This window comes from Eulemur rufifrons, chromosome 19 (genome assembly GCF_041146395.1).
Source record: "Eulemur rufifrons isolate Redbay chromosome 19, OSU_ERuf_1, whole genome shotgun sequence".
NCBI lineage: Eukaryota > Metazoa > Chordata > Mammalia > Primates > Lemuridae > Eulemur > Eulemur rufifrons.
Window position 1 is genome coordinate 6,961,680 of NC_091001.1, and position 17,846 is coordinate 6,979,525.

Genomic DNA, 17,846 nt, shown 5'->3' on the forward strand with positions numbered 1-17,846 from the left:
TGTTTCTTCATCTAGTTAGATTTTTAGTAGAAGAAAGAGTGTTACTACTAAAAAAACAAAGAAAGAAAAAGTTTGAAAACTACTGATAATCCAACTCTTGTATTTTTTGAAGGGGAGCAAACTTTGGCTCAGAATGGTGAAAAGATTTGCCTAAAATCACAGAACAGGACATGGCAGGGCTAGAATCAAAACTAGCCTTCTAGCTCCCAGTCTGGTTTTGCAACCACTGTGCCATATTGAATCTTACACATTTGGACATATATAAGTTATTTGGATGGTAGATGAGGACTCCCAGTAGTTGAGAGAATCAGGCAGATTATATTTCCACATGTAAAATAAAAATAATTTTGTGCTTAGGATATATTTTAATGCCTCATCTGAAATATCTTTGTCTTGAACTTTAAATCCTTTTCTTTTGAATATTTTCTATATCATGACTTTTAAGATTATCCTGGAACCCCAAATCATATTTTGCATAGGCCTCTCCGGGCAAAGAACATCTTCAAAAGAGTCTAAACTGTACATTTTAGGGCAGAATAGTAAATCTCTTTCATACCAACTCTGATTGGTAGTGGATAGCTGGAATGCTTGTTTCAGTGGTTTTGGGGACCCTCTCTGGAATCTGTGGGATGAGTGTGACGAACTGTTAGTGATGTGCAGCATAAGCCCCAGATGGGCTGGGGAGGCCCGTGAGCTAAATATTATCATCTCCATAAAAGGCACTACCTCTTCTTTTTGTGGGTTCATAAGCATAAAATACAGTCTACAACTGTATTCCTTCCTGAACATTATGCCCATCTTGAAGTCATGCATGCTCTAAAAAAGGAGGAGGGAAAAACAACAAATGGAAGAAATTGGCCATTTTCTTATTCCTGTTCCCTGTTTCTTCTAGAATAGGATGACAGCTTTCATTTCTTGGTTTGTAGAGAACATGGTAATTAGAGTAATGGCATTTCATTTTCTGGAAAAAATGACCCTCTAATTTCTAATGCACATACGAAAATTATATTGAAATAGAAAACATTTCTATTTTTTTTTTTTTTTTTTTTTTACCCCTTAGGATTTGCCACAAAGGGCATTCTAAAAACTGAACAGAGAAATCCAAAGCAAGCTGCCTGAATTTGCCTATATACTCTTGTTCTACGTCTTACAAAGGACCAGACAAATCAAATTGGTAGTTTTTGGTGAGTACACCTCCTCGGCTCTTTTCTACTTAAGAAAAAACATAAATTTTCATTCCTGTCAACTAAGACAGCTGCTGCTTAGACAATGTGTACCTAGTGTGCATTTAGGGCATTAGTAGTGTATACAACATGTTCAGTCATTTGGAACTCACAACATAAATCTTCACTTTTTTGTACACTTTACATCTTTGTAGCCTAAAAGGAAAACAACTGCTGCTGTATGCATGTGAGCATCTTAGGAGTTAAGACACACAAAATAACTATATGTTGCTTATAAATCTGCCTCTTAACCCCCCCAAAAAAGAGGTCAATAGTATTTCAATCAGACTTTCAGTGTGTGGGACACAAGGAAGGGTTCTTTGCACAAGCTAGACTAGGATTTAGTGTGATAGTATTTTGTTTTTGAGCAATCCTCATACCTTCTCTAAGTTTCTATTTCCTCACTTGTCATATAAGATAAAAATAACTTCGCCGGGCACGGTAGCTCGTGCCTGTAATCCTAGCACTCTGGCAGGCCGAGGTGGAAGGATTGCTTGAGCTCAGGAGTTCAAGATCAGCCTGAGCAAGAGCGAGACCCCATCTCTACTAAAAATAGAAAGGAATTAGCTGGACAACTAAAAATATACATAGAAAAAATTAGCCGGGCATGGTGGCGCATGCCTGTAGTCCCAGCTACTGGGGAGGCTGTGGCAGGAGGATTGCTTGAGTCCAGGAGTTTGAGGTTGCTATGAGCTAGTGACATCACAGCACTCTAGCCTGGGCAAGAGAGTGAGACTCTGTCTCAAAAAAAAAAAAAAAAAAAGATAAAAATAACTGTCATGTCAGACTCTCCAGTTCATCACAATCCAATGAATTGCATTCATCCATCAATGGACATGGTGGTGTTTGCATTTTTTAGTTATTGTGATTAATATTGCTATGAACATTAGTGTACAAATGTCTGTTTGAGTTTTGCTTTCAGTTCTTTTGGATATATACCCAGTAGTAGAATTGCTCGCTCATGTGGTATTTCTGTTTTTTAATTTTATATATTTTTTTAAGTACCACCATATTGTTTTCCCTAGCGCCTGTACCATTTTACATTCTGACCAACAGTGCCCAAGGGTTTCAATTTCTCCACATTCTCTTTAACACTTGTTTTGTTTTTTTGATAATTGCCTAAATTATAATGCATGTGAAGTGGTTTACCTTTGTGGCTTTGATTTGCATTTCCTTAATGATTAATGATGTTGAGCATCTTTTCATGTTCTTATTGGGTATCTATATATCTTCTTTGGAGAAATGTCTAAGTCATTTGCCCATTTTTAATTGGGTTGTTTGCTTTTTTTGTTGTCATTGTAGGAGTTCTTTATATAGACTGGATATTAATCCCTTATTTGATATATGATTTGCAAATATTTTTTCCTACACTATGGGTTGCCTTTTTACTCTCTTGACAGTGTCCTTTTATAAGCAAAAGTTTTTAATTTCGATGAAGTGTAATTTATTTATTTTTTCTTTTGTTGCCTGTAGCTTTTGGTGTCATCCAGGAAATCACTGCCAAATCTAATATTGTGAAACTTTCCCTTTAGATTTTCTTCTAAGAGTTTTATAGTTTGAGGCCGGGCGCGGTGGCTCACGCCTGTAATCCTAGCACTCTGGGAGGCCGAGGTGGGCGGATCGTTTGAGCTCAGGAGTTCGAGACCAGCCTGAGCAAGAGCGAGACCCCATCTCTACTAAAAATAGAAAGAAATTATATGGACAGCTAAAAATATATATAGAAAAAAAACTAGCTGGGCATGGTGGTGCATGCCTGTAATCCCAGCTACTCGGGAGGCTGAGACAGGAGGATCGCTTGAGCCCAGGAGTTTGAGGTTGCTGTGAGCTAGGCTGACGCCACGGCACTCACTCTAGCCTGGGCAACAGAGTGAGACTCTGTCTCAAAAAAAAAAAAAAAAAAAGAGTTTTATAGTTTGAGCTCTTACATTTAGGTCTTTGATCGCTTTTGAGATCATTTTTGTACTTAGTGTAAGGTAAAGCCAGGATTCCTTTAAAGATGTACTTTTCAGTCCCACCAAGTCTCGGTAAAGGCCTGTGTCAGCTGGGTAAGCAAGCAACACAAATATTTGCACCCAAAATTTGTTCTGAATTATTTTTCTTCCTGGACGAGGCGTAGGTGGTTTCCCAACAGACAGCTGAAATGAAGCTGGAGCGTTTGGGGAACCGAGGGCTGCTGTAGCTGGGTTGCAGCAGGGAGGCGCTCCTTGGGGTCAGCAGGAGTTTTGACGCAAACGTGCTGGAAGGAATCCCAGCAGAAACCGGCAGAGGTAGGCAGTGTTTTAGACTAGAGGACAGGTGTGCGTGTCCTTGCAGCGGTGTGTTGTGTAGGTACACAGGTTTGGCAGCAGAGGGAAAGAGAGGGACACACTAAATGTGGTTGTGAACTGTGGGCTACGGTAGGTAAAAACATCGTTTGTACAGAAATAAATCTCTCTTCATGCTGCTTCAAGAAACACAACTAGATCAGCCACAGATATGTGCTAACCGTGTTTCCCAAACAGTTGTCCTAGTTCTGTTTTATTGTGGACAGAACCTGGCTGTACTTAAACTATAAAACATGAAGGTCTGTCTGGACGTCCCTTGCAGAAGCTGGAGAAGTAAGAGGAAACCCCTGCTGCGTGAGCCGCCCCGCCCAGCACCCAGCGCCCCGCCGGGCTGGGAGCGCGCACAGCCCGCCACGCGCTGCCCCTGCCGGCGGCGGCGCCCCCACGTGGCCGGAGTCTCGGTGACACTCTCAACGTCACAGTGCTCGCCCCTGGCAGTTAGGTGTGCAGATTCCAAATAAATTGATGTTAAATACATTAAAATCTGACTTCAGGACCTATGAAACAACCGTGACCCTGCCCGTCCCTCTTTTGGTTTTCACGGGGACTGGTTTAGGTCCTCAGCCGTGCTGGCTGCTGTAGGTCCTCGTTTTCTCTTTGCCATAAAAGGGGATTTGGAGAAAGAGGAAATAATTGAGCCAATTAAAATTTCTGATGCAGAATGGGATAAGATAGGCCATGCTTTCTGAAAACAATTTGCAAGACTGGTATACTATGTTTCTCTTGAAGCATTAAAGTCATTTCACACTTTGTTAACTCAGAGAATATCCAGTATTTCTCTGTGAGACTGGGAATAAATGATTAGCTCAAGTCAGGGGCGTTTTTACTGGTATGTTAGTTTTTCAATTGAAATATTAACTCCAAGTGCACACAATGAAAGTACAGAGTACATGAGACATGAACAGCAATTAAATTATAACAATAGTCACAGGAGTTTGATATACCTAGAAAATCCTAAGTTTCGTAACACTTGAGCTTGAGCATTCATTTTAAACACGCTAGGTTCAGTAAAACTCTGGATATGTGTTTTCTGTTTTTCATTCTTAATTTAAGTGCATATTTCATGAGTTTCTTAATTAGTATAGTTCTGCTTTCTAAGTAACTTTTAATGATTTCCAACTAACTTTAACTGCCTAGTTTAATTATAGAGACTGGGAAAACTGGTTCTCCTCCCTTCCCTCTCTTCCTTCTCCTTTTTGTAAGTATCTTTCCTTAGAAGTAAATGGAGCAACTTTGTTTTTTCCAAATGATCTGCAACGTCTACCTCGAAAATTATTTATATAAAAGTTTAGCATTTAAGTAGTCTTTAATTGACACACTCTCTTCCTTTCCTAGTTTTAAACCATATATTGCTGCATTTTGTTCATATGGAGAATACTCATTAAAAAATGTTTTGGGTTTCTTTTCTTTTTTCTTTCTCTTTTTTGAATAAAAACAAGGATTACAGCAGATAGCTAATCAGACAGTATCACCGCTCCATTCCTACATGTTATTCTGGGGTACTTATTAACCAGGGTAATTACATTGGAAAACCAGGGATAGTACATGAGAATTTGAGGTGAGAGAGGGAAAAAAAATTAACAAGATAAAGAAAAGGTTTTTCTTTTGGAAAGAGAGAGAGAGAGAAGGAGGGAGGGAGAGAGAAAGGGCAAAGGAAAGGTGAGTACAGAGGACAGGTGGCGGTGTGTGTAGGCAGATGGTTTCCCACTGAGACCAGACTGTTGTGCTGCGTCCCTGCCTTTCCCCGTCCCCGTCCCCGTCCCTCCCCGTCCCCGTCCCCGTCCCTCCCCGTCCCCGTCCCCGTCCCCGTCCCCGGCTCTCCCCGTCCGCACACACGATGCTTCCCCCGAGCGCGGCGCATGCTCATGCGATGTGGAACGAGAGGTGCGCGGGTGGCGTCAGCGGACTGAGAACCTTCGACTTTGTCCTTCTGTGTTTGTGTAGCTGTATTATGGGCAGGATCAGACTGACCTGTGACCTACTTCCAGCTCATCAAGACCCACTGCTGCCCAGGGGCAGAGACACTCCAGAGAGAAGGGGACCCTGTCCCCTTGCCAGTACCTTCCTCAGTCTTTGCACAGGTCGCCAGCCACACAAGGCAAATGCACCCACGTTCAGTGGTCGATTTTTCTATGCTTAAATCAGAGAATCTTCATCCCGCATTTAAAATTAAGCACATAGAGAAACCGTTTTTAAATTAGTAGATTAAAGGTAATGATCAGTTATCCCAGTAACCAGTATGAGTGTTTACTAAGTGCCCCTGTTTAAGATACTATGTTTATAATAATACATTTTATATGGTCTGATGCCGTATCTGTAACAACCCTAAATATGGTTATTTTTACTATTCGCATTTTCCAGTTGAGTGAACTGAGGCTTGGGACGTTAAGTCACCCTTTGAAAGTCACACAGCTGCTAAGTAGTATTGAACTCAAGTAGTCCAGCTCCAGTATGCATGAACTCAAACACTCTAATTCTCAGTCTCTCAAACTACCTTAAAACAAAAGAGCAATTAAAAACTGCCTTCATGTTCAGGCCTAATTTATGGGCCTATTTCCTCGTGGCAAAAAAAAAAAAAAATCTCTATCCAATTCCTGAGATAACTATAACAGAAGCTGTGCAGACTTTGAGCCTACGTGTTATAGCTGGATCATTCATTCCTTACGGTCTGTTTGGACCCATGTCTGCTGTTGCCTGCACAATTTACTAAGCTGGTGTCCTAGTTCAGGCATTCAGTACAGGCTTGTTGAAAGAATGTGTGTGACCTCTCAGGGTTAAACAGTCTTATGTGGCTTTGTATGTTCCCATCCCCACCCCGCTGCCATTGTTTCTAGCACAGTGCTTTGCACAAAAATAAGTGATCTCTAAATATTTATTGCTATTGATTAGGTTACTAAGAAGGAAATCAAAATCCATTTATTTATTTCATAAATATTTATTGTCTTTTAAGTGCCAAGCTTTGAGGACCCTGTGGTGACCAAGAAGAGACATGGAGTCTGCTTTCTTGCAGTTTACATTCTACCTGTAGAAGAAAGACTTAGAAAACGTAATGGCAGTAGCAATATGTGTTACGAAAGGAGAACATTTACAAGAAACAGTGGATTTGACCTAGCACACTCTAGACTAAGGTTGGCTAGGTACAGAACCTTCAGGTGTATTTTGTGCCTTTAATTCTTGGGTTTCGGGTCTCCCATCCTCTTACAAGCACTACTCACACCCCCTGCTTGATTAACAGAACAGTTCATGAATGCATTAGTGAAACTGTTTCTATTCCTCTGAATAACCCCCTAGTGCAAGAGCTGTTCTTTCTTTCACTGAGGACTCAACCTATTCTTTCTAGACACAGCTATGGCTTCATGGCTCTCCACTGGCTACCACAGAAAGAGTGAGATTTAGACCCTTCACAATCTGGCTTCATCTTTTTTTTTTTTTGAGCCTCCTCTTCTGCCCCATACCCACCTCCTACATGTCAGCCATTCTGGACTATTCCAGCATTTTTGCAAATACTCATCTTTGCTCACGGTGTTCCTCTGCTATCTCTTCTCTCCCTCCTTGTTTGTCCACCCTTGTTGGACTGTGAACTCCAAGGTCTGTGCAGTAGTCACCACTGTATCCCCAGAGACCTACCACAGCCTGGCATGCAGCAAGTGCTCAATTAGTGTTTGAATGAGTGAGTGAATGAATGAATGTATATGCAGATAGAGGTACTGAGGCTGACTTCAGTACCAGTGAATTGACTGTGTTCCAAGAGCACATTTTCAGTGATTGCTCACAATGTGTCGTTAAAAAAGAAAAAGGCCAGGCAGGTGGCGGTGGCTCACACCTGTAATCCTAGCACTCTGGGAGGCCGAGGCGGGAGGATCTCTCAAGATCAGGAGTTCAAGACCAGCCTGAGCAAGAGTGAGACCCCCGTCTCTACTAAAAAATAGAAAGAAATTATTTGGACAGCTAAAAATATATATAGAGAAAAAATTAGCTGGGCATGGTGGCGCATGCCTGTAGTCCCAGTTACTTGGGAGGCTGAGGCAGTAGGATCGCTTGAGCCCAGGAGTTTGAAGTTGCTGTGAGCGAGGCTGATGCCACAGCACTCTAGCCCAGGCAACAGAGTGAGACTCTGTCTCAAAAAAAAAAATTAAAAAAAAAGCATGACCCTTAAGTGAGGGTTATTACATTATTGAAGAAACCAGTAATGCCATTTGAGAACGGTCCAAGTCTAAAAAACCAGATTGTCATCAGTTCTCATGTGTCCATGAAGTGGTGGGTTCTGAATTTAAATGAGACACTTTGATACTTTGGTAGATCCTTAGACTGGTTTTGCAAGTGTTGTTTGTGTGACCCAGGCCTGTCAGTTTGCCTGTGATGACAAATCAATTAGACAATAGACTCAATCTGACAAAGCTGTATAGTGGTAGTAGTTTAGGGTTTCAACCAAATTAAGTAAGTATAGTGTGGTATATCCTAGAGACATTTACCTGGACCCTTGAAAAATGTTACACATTTTTCAATCTTGATAGCCTTGACAGTAAGAGCCAGATCAAGACACCAAGCCCATGTTGAGGGCAGACAGTATAAAATACCAACTTTCTGGCTGGGTGCAGTGGCTCATGCCTATAATCCCAATACTTTGGGAGGCTAAGGTGGGAGGAACGCTTGAGCCCAAGAGTTCGAGACCAGCCTGGGCAACACAATGAGACCCTATCTCAAAAAAACATATATAAAAATTAGTCAGGCGTAGTGGCACACACCCGTAGTCACAGATACTCAGGAAGCTGGGGCAGGCAGATTGCTTGAGCCCAGGAGTCTGAGGCTGTAGTGAGCTGTGATTGTGCCACTGCGTTCCAGTCTGGGTGACGGAGCGAGACTGTGTCTCCACAAAAGAAAAAAAAGTTAAAAACTTGTACTATTTAATGAATACCTCCCACGTGCAAGTATATAATCCCAGTTCATAGCTCCAGGATAGACTCAATATGTAATTCTCAACAGAGAGCAATTTTGTGCACACACACCCTACCCTCAACATTTGCAGCATCTGGAGACATTTCTGGTTGTCACAACCTCGTCGAGGTTAGAGATGCTTCTGCATCCAGTGGGTAGATTGCGAGGCTGTCATGAAACATCCTACAAGGCCCCGGATGGCCCCCACTTGTCCATAGGGCTCAGGTTCAGAAACCCCGGATTAGAAAACACCTAAATTCCCTTTGCAGCTCAGATTCTGGGATTTTATGAAACTAGATAATGCATGTGAAAGTTGCAAAAACCGCATCAATTCAAGCTGCTCTCACATGACTCGAGCCACTGTGGCTTCTCCCTCTTCCTTCTCCTTTCTGGTGCCTCTCGGCCAGGGGGCCTTTCTGTTCCCTGCCAGATGCCTCAAAGGCCTGGGTCAGAGGACCCAAGATAAGGAGTGAAACCAGAAGTGCCTCCTGCTGCTTGTTCACCATTTGGGAAAACGTTAGCCCGGGAGGCATATGTGTGCTGAAGTTTCAAGTTTCGTTTTTTTTCTGGTCATTATTTCCCCATCAACCTGTTGAGAAAAAGTGAGTAATGCTTATTTAAAGGGAACAAGATAACAGATTCCTAACAGGTATTTGTCCAAACACCCGCAGAAAATCCCCCTACTTCACCCTTGCAGGTGGGCGGCCTCCACCCCTCCTGTGGTGCCCGCGGCGTCCCCGAGAGCCCGCAGCGACACAGCCATTCACCGACGCTGTGCTTTGCCGTCGCATGTCTGTGCGGCCTCAGCACAGCGGAGGCCCATTTTGGAGGAATCTTCCTCAGGTTAGCCAGGCGGGCAGAAGGGACGGCCCAGAATGTCATCAACCCACTGTCTCTTCACCCCTCAGGATTTTGCCTAAAGAAAGGAGAGTCATGGAAAGATTTTTATGTGTCCCAGGGGCCATGCCCTTAAATAGCACAGGTGACAGGCCAAGATAGAAAACAAGAGTCTGTGTTTCAGAGTCTTCAGCTTGTGGTTTAGGGTGCCGCCTGCGTTTTGCCCGGAACTCCTTTTACGCTTTCAAACTCTGAGGTCATAGAAATCGCCCAGTGCCAGAGGCTGGGAGTGTTCTCTCTGGTGTTTACTCTAGTGGGTGGCGCCAACTTGGACCAGGGCAGTAAGATAAAATGCTCAGGGTAAAGCCAAACCTTGGAAACATTTTGCAGAAGCTAGTCTTCCCCCCCGCCCCCGATTTTTTTTTTTTTTTCTTACCTCCTGATTTGGAACAACTTCTTCCTTTACAAAATAATTTTTCTGTAAACCACAAGGTTATTCTCAACTTTTGTGACAGATACCTCTAAAACTTGAATCATGGCCTTTAGGTGACATTCTTTAAAGTAATAGTCATAATGATTGCTGACCTTTTTTATCACATTGTGTGCCAGACATTGGCAGGTACATTTCACACTGGAACCGATCCTCAGAAATAGGTGCTATTGCTAGAACCAGCCTAGAGGTGTGGAAATGGAGCTGAGGTGATTGGCCTCAGGCAGGAGACACAGCTGGTAAGTGGCACAGTCATGATATGAATTCATATTTCTTTGACTCCAGGGTCCTTGTTCATAATAACTGTGGTATGTATTTTATTGTATCTGTACATTTTATGTTTTAGGTCATGCTTTAGAAGTAATTATTAGAAAAGACAAAATTTTATGGTATGAATGAGGAACATCAAAATACATATCTAACCACAGAGATAGAATTACTTCTTCAATAAAGACATTCTAAAACCTGTTGCAGAATTAAATTCCAGTTAGCGGTTGGAAGACACAATACCCCCCCAGTGTATTTGTAAATTGCTGTTTTTCAGTTGGTCTGCAAGTAAAACTCTCCAGGAATTCCAAATTGCATATTCATCTCAAACACACACAGACACACACACACACACACACACACACACACACGTACCCGCTCCAAGAGCTGTGAACCAGTTAACTTGTAGTCTGAATAATTCTGGAGTAAACTCGTGCCTGTTTCTGTTCCTAGATCAAGATGGGTTTATACACATTGGAAATATTTCCCAGTAGTACAGTGGTATCCCTTGCCCTCTAGAACTTCCCAGTTCAAAGTTAAAATCCTAATGAAAGGTACTCTGAACCAATACTAAAATGGTCATTCTAATCCTTCATGATTTCTACTCTACATCTGAGTTTGCCCTGAAATTTTATTTTAGCCCAACAAGTTCAAACTTGACCTAAAGCAAAGCAAACAAAAAATTCTAGCTAATAGTTCAGAATAATAATAGCTTGACTTTCAAGTATATTTTTCTATGTTTATTTTATAGGCCAAACTGTGAGTAAATGATTTGTCTCAAATCTAGTGCCATGTTTATGTAATGCCAACAGGCTTTGGAGAAGACTGATGCATTTTTAGTGTGTGCAAGGGTAGCTAGCTATGTGCTCGGTGGGTCCTCCCACAGGGTTTGCCATTCACCTGGACAGCTGGACCTGTGCTTCCAGTGAGGCAAGCCTCTTCAGGTTCTTTCTGGAAGCGTCTCTGCAAAGTGCTGTAGCCAAGGGTCAGGGGAGAAACAGGCTCCCAGTGGTGCCTGAGGCACCCCACCAGAGGAGGATCACCTGCCAGACAGCCTCCCTCCGGGAGTGGAATCTCGGAGCCTCTGCTGCCCCGCCCCCCCTGCCCCCTCAGTCTGCACCAGAACTCACGCTTCTCATACCGACTGGTTTACAGTTGGCCGGGGTGACCGCCTGCCTGTTTTCTCGTAAGCACGGAATCCTACACAGGGGCAAGAGTCTTCTCTCAAGTTCAATGTCCCTTTTAAGTTCAAATTTCTTACACTAGCATTCCTTGATCTCTTAGTGCTAGGTTCTTTTTTTTTTTTTTTTTTTTTTTTTTTTGAGACAGAGTCTCGCTCTGTTGCCCAGGCTAGAGTGAGTGCCGTGGCGTCAGCCTAGCTCACAGCAACCTCAAACTCCTGGGCTTAAGGGATCCTCCTGTCTCAGCCTCCCGAGTAGCTGGGACTACAGGCATGCACCACCATGCCCGGCTAATTTTTTCTATATATATTTTTAGCTGTCCATATAATTTCTTTCTATTTTTAGTAGAGGTGGGGTCTCGCTCTTGCTCAGGCTGGTCTCGAACTCCTGAGCTCAAACGATCCGCCCACCTCGGCCTCCCAGAGAGCTAGGATTACAGGCGTGAGCCACCGCGCCCGGCCAGTGCTAGGTTCTGCATTAAGAACTTTACACAAGGCCGGGCGCGGTGGCTCACACCTGTAATCCTAGCACTCTGGGAGGCCAAGGCGGGTGGATCGCTCGAGGTCAGGAGTTCGAGACCAGCCTGAGCAAGAGCGAGACTCTGTCTCTACAAAAAAAATAAAAATAAAAAATTAGAAAGAAATTATCTGGCCAACTAAAATATATATAGAAAAAAATTAGCCGGGCATGGTGGCACATGCCTGTAGTCCCAGCTACTCGGGAGGCTGAGGCAGTAGGATCGCTTAAGCCCAGGAGTTTGAGGTTGCTGTGAGCTAGACTGACACCACGGCACTCACTCTAGCCCAGGCAACAAAGCGAGACTCTGTCTCAAAAAAAAAAAAAAGAACTTTACACAAATCATCTCATTTAATCCTCGTCACAGCCCTGCGATGCAATCGTCCAGGGCGGCTGGGCATGAGCCCTGACCGACTGCTGGGGCCACGCGGCGGCCATGATGCTCATCCACTGAGGATTGATTCCTCTCCCTGCGAGTCAGTTTCCTCATCTGTACGGTGGAGGTCCTGATAACATCCCACGTAGACCCTGAGGACTGGAGTGAGTTAATACACATAAAGATCAGAGCACTCTGCCTGGCACATAATAGGTATTCAATAAATATTAGCTATGATTGTCACCATTTGAAAGATGAGAGTACTGAGGCTTAACAAGGTTAAATGCCTTTCTACAAAGTTCACAATCAGTAAGTGAAGAAACCAAGATTTGGACCTAGGGCTCTCTGACTCCAGAGACTGCATTTGTCCAACATGCCGTGAAGCCTAAATCAGACAGCTCAATCCATCTGAAAACTGGCACATGTCGAATGGATGAAATTGGGGGATTCTGAGCTACTTATCTAGATATCTTGATTTACTCATAGACAGCTGCCACTTTTGAAGTCTGCTTATCATTCATTGTGTCCACACTTCTACCCCAAGCAAGAATCTCATCATTCAACATATACTTATTCACACTATTCCTCAGACACCCTCAGGCTTCTAAGCTAATTTTTAAAAGCAAAATTCTGGCGGTGGCTGGGCCTTTAACTTGGGAAACTCTGGCCTTATTAGAAACAAATTATTAGCAATATTGAGGTGCAGCCCTTTTGAAGCAGTCTCTGGTCAGTGAGTGTGAGTACAAAATGCCTTAATTCTCAATTATTTGGTCTTTGAAGCGTAATTCAGTTAACTCAGAGGTCAGGTCCACGAGGACAAGGTCCACCGTTAGCTAGCGCAGCACCTGGCTCATAGTAGATGCTCAGTAGACGTCTGCTGAATGAATGGATGAAAACAACTCCTTTGTGTCTCTTTTGTAATCTCAGAAAATTACCTTTCACATGTGTCAGGAGCTGAGCCAACAACCTTCACTAGATATTTCTTCTTCCAGGTCCCATAAATCTGACCATTGGAGTTAAATGAAATACAGCTTAGAATGAGGAGAAACAGGCAGCTCAAGAAGACTGTTCTTTAAATGTTAGAATTTAAAATTGGTCCTGAAATGAAGTTATCGCTCAGCATGGGCGAAGGGGGGAAAAGTGACTATTATACTTAGCAAGCAGAATCTAGGTTACTGTGCCCCACGGATGTGCTCCACACGTTTCCTAGTCCAGAGTGGACAGCCAGATAGCAAATATATGAGGCTTTGTGGGCCATGCTGTCTGTATCTTAACGATTTAATTCTGCCATGGTAGTACAATAGCGGCCATAAGTAATACATTTTTTTAAAAGGATATGGTTGTGTTTCAATAAAACTTTATTTATAAAAACAGATGGCAGGCCATATTTGGCCAACCCTGGTCAGTCTAAAGCATGTATAATTGTAATACGCATTCCATTATGTCTCTAAGAGAAGGGCACTATTAGCTGTATCGTTGCCCTTTTCAGGCATTAAATTAATCAATAAGTCATTTCTTTCATTTTTTTCCCCTGAAGACAGAGGCTCACTGTGTTGCCCTGGCCAGAGTGTAGTGGCATCATCCTAGCTCACGACAACCTCAAACTCCTGGGCTCAAGCCATGCTCCTGCCTCAGCCTCCCGAGTAGCTGGGACTACAGGCATGTGCCACCACGTCTGGCTTATTTTTCTATTTTTTTGTAGAGATGGGGTCTTGCTATGTTGCTGAAGCTGGTCTCTAACTCCTGGCCTCAAGCAATCCTCCTGCCTCAGCCTCCCAAAGTGCTAGGATTACAGGCATGAGCCATCTCGCCTGGCCATCATTTATCTTTTAATATATCTAAGCCTTTGGCCTCAAGAATTCACTGAGCTGCACACCATATAGTTTATTTAACAGTGGTATATTAGACATGATGGTAGAGAGAACAGAATTTGTAGACTGGAAGATTTTCTCGAATGTGTTTGCCTGGCTCAGTGTACCATTTAATGGACTCTAATGAAATCTTAACTTTATTGACTCTTATTTTGTCATTTTTGCATCTCTGAACCTTCTCACTTTTTTTACAGAATTTTTCTTTTACTGTGGTGAAGTATATACAACAAAACTTACCAGTTTCACCATTTTTAAGTGTGTAGTTCAGTGGCATTAAGTGCATTCACATTGTTGTGCAACTGTCACCGCCGTCCACCTCCAGAACTGCTTTGTCACCCTGACTGAAACTCCATGCCCATCAAACACTAACTCCCCCCGGCCCACGGCGGCCACTGCTGTGCTTCCTGCCTAGCAATTTACTACAGGTGCCTCACAGAAGTGGCATCATACAGTATTTGTCCTTTAGTGCCTGGCTTACTTCACTTAGCATAATGTCTTCAAAGTTCTTCTATATTGTGGCACGTATCAGAATTTTATTGAAGGCTGAATAATATTCTGTTGTACGTATGTAACATATTTTGTTTATCATAATCTGTTGATGGGCCTTTGGGTTCTTTCCATCTTTTGGCTATTGCTGTGAACATTGGTGTACAAATATCCATTTGAGTCTTTTGGGTATATACTCAGAAGTGGAATTGCAGGATCGTGTGGTAAATCTATGTTAAATTTTTTTTTTTTATGGAACCATTACACTGTTTTCCACGGTTGCTGCACCATTTTACATTCTCATTAGCATTGCATGACGGTTACAACTTCTCCACATCCTTGCCAATGCTTATTTTCTATTTTTTGCTATTATTGTTTTTATAGTAGCCATCCTAATGAGTGTGAAGTAGTATCTCATTGTAGTTCTCACTTGTTTTTTAAACAATATTTGTAGTTAGTACAGAAGACCCAGTACATTTGGAAATTTGGCTATTACAGTAATCAGTATGTGGTGCAAATGAGGTATATATACATATATATATGCATGCATGTATTAATTTATTCCTCTGCTAGCCCTAAAATTATGTGAGATGGCTTCTAAGAACATGTAAACAGTAAGATGAATAATATTATATAAATAGCTCATTCATGGCACTGGGAATTTAGAAGAAAACAAACAAACAAAAATGAATCTATAGCCCAAAATAGATGAACATGAAAGTGTATTGTAATGTCTGCTACAATTACTAAAAGTGGGATGAAATAGTCAATTCTGAACTTCCTAGTGGCCAAAAAAAAAAGGGAAATAGGGTCACTAACATGGTTTGTTTATTTGAGATGATGGAAGCACAGGAAAGTAGAAGGCTTTTCTTGGCTCACTGATGTAAGAAATAAACTATAATTATTTTGAAGGGTTTTTTTTTTTGTTTTGAGGAGAAGGAAAATTTATTAATTTGCCACCCAATGAAGATGTTGGCAGACTCCCACCTCAAAGTAGCAACATCTTCCCGCATAGCAAAATTACAGAGCTTTTAAAGGTTCTGATTAATCCCATAATCCATCTTTAGCTAAAACAATCTCGTGACCTCTACCGGGGGAATTCCCTTGAGCCATCTCCTGTGGCACAAAGAACAAAGGACATCGTCCTCCTCCCAACCACTGGCCTGAGGCAGGGAAGCAGGTTTTAGTTCTCAGAAAGGGTGAGGGGGTTTTGAAGAGACAGAAAACATTTTTACCCTTTTTCAGGCCGTTTTTTCTGTTAGGTATTCCCACTGTCGATTTCACCCTTCCACGTGTATGGGAGGAGGGTTGATGTAGCCATGGAGCCACTTCCTGCCGAACTGGGGCCATGTTTTAGATGGGAGGTGCAGATTATCAGGTGAAAAAGGGCGTACGCAGTAACTACCACCATGAGGACTGACGACAAGGTGACATGGACTGTCACCTTGTACACAATGTCCAATACACAGCTGGCTTAGAAAAGAAACATGGGACCTCTGAGTGCAGAGCTATAAATTGTACCCTGTAGGTGATACGAGAGACCGGCTTCTGCAAATTCAGAAATCATGTGCAGAAATACTTGCACGGAACAAGGTTTAGAATAACACACCCGGCCGCAAGACGGATCGGCAGAAGAGGCCATCGCCCTGGGAAATCCTCACTGACGAGCTGTCCCTCTATCTTTGGCATGGTGGACCCAAGGTTTCACTTCTGACAGTTTTAACAAGGTGTGAGTTAGAGGCACTTCGTAGTCTTATTTTGAAGTTTTTAAAGAGGCAACTATGTTACTGACATCAGCAGATTTCAGACTGAAAGCAAACAGAATTTTCCATTAAATTATTGGAGTCGGAAACAACTCCACAGACTGACCATTAGACTGTTTTTGTGTAAAACAGTAGCTTCAAAGTACAATTAGGAAAATAAAAAGTCAGCTCCATGTATCTCAGCAGAGCCGTAAGTTCTACTCCTTTGGACTTTAGTCAGCTAATATTTTATGTAGTACAATAGGTAAAATCTTAAGTTCCCTCATTTTACATATGTACCTGACATTTCCTTCCCAGGTTACAGATTATAAATGTATGTGTGTTTTGTACAAATAGTCTTCTTAAAAATATATCCTTATCTTCCATTTGTAAGGAGGGAAAGATCTTCATGTTCAAATCTGATATTGAAATTTCTTTATGAACTTGAAACTACAGGAACTAATGTCTCATTTTAAATTTATACTGGGAAAAAACTTTATGATAACTGGAGATGCTGTCAGACTCGTTTCCAAGCACTTGAATAGCAAAGAAAACCAAAAATAAGAATAGAAGCCACATCCAACAGATATTTTTAAAGAACTGAGAAAATTGGGCTTATGGAAAGAATTGGTCTGAAGTTTTACTCAAAGGTTTGGTTGAAAGATATTAACTGACATTTCTTGAGCATTTACAATATTATAGGCACAGTTCAAAGTGCTTTGTGTGTTAACACTCTTATTCCTCTAAATTCAATGAGGTTAATACTATGGTTATTCCCATTTTACAGGTAGGGAAATTGAGGCATGGAGCAGCTGAGTATCTTTGCTCCAGATTATATAACGAGGAAGTGTTAGAGCTGGGATTCATATACAACTATGTGGTCTGGCTCCAAAGGCCACATGCTTACCCCAAAGTGTACTGCCTCGAGATGTCATAGCAAAAGAAACAGAGGACTATTTTGGCCACCTGGCAAATAAATATCTCAGATTTGTTTTATGTCATTATAGTTCCCCCCCCCTTTAGATGATCAAACTCACCTTAATTCTCCTTGAAAATTCCCTTAATAGTCATGTATTCAATTCCTGGTACTAAATTTTTTAATAAGCCAAGCTCTATTCCCTCCCCCTCCAAAAAAAAAAAAAAAAGCTTTAATTGGCTAGGAGAATTGAGAATGATTTCTTGTTTATTTTTCTTAATTTTCTATATAATTTAATACTTTTATAGTCCAAACAATGAAGTAGACTTCATTTTTTAAGAGGCCAATCAGAGCCTTTCATTACAAAAGCATAGCTTGCAGCACTTGGTGATGATCTTAGTGTATCATTTAGAATTATTTCCATGGAGCCTGTGCTATGAGTGAGATAGCACAGTTCAGACCTGCACTGCTATATGTGGCTACTTAATTTTAAACTAATTAAAATAAAATAAAATAAAATTTAAAATTCAGTTCCTCAGTCACATTAGCCTCATTTCAAGTGCTCAATAGCCACCTGTGGCTAGGTGACAACTCTTCCAGCATCACAGAAAATTCTACTGCGCAGCACTGGTTTAGAAGAAAGAACACAGAATCTGGAGCCAGAAGACTTGGAATCAGGTCC

The 17,846-nt window shown here is 41.9% G+C and overlaps 1 protein-coding gene across 2 annotated transcripts in view; it reads left to right on the forward strand.

The window, feature by feature from the left end:
- RBM47 (RNA binding motif protein 47) overlaps positions 1 to 17,846 on the forward strand; it is a 73,168-nt gene that overhangs the window by 41,040 nt on the left and 14,282 nt on the right. The gene's annotated exons all lie outside the window — the stretch shown is intronic.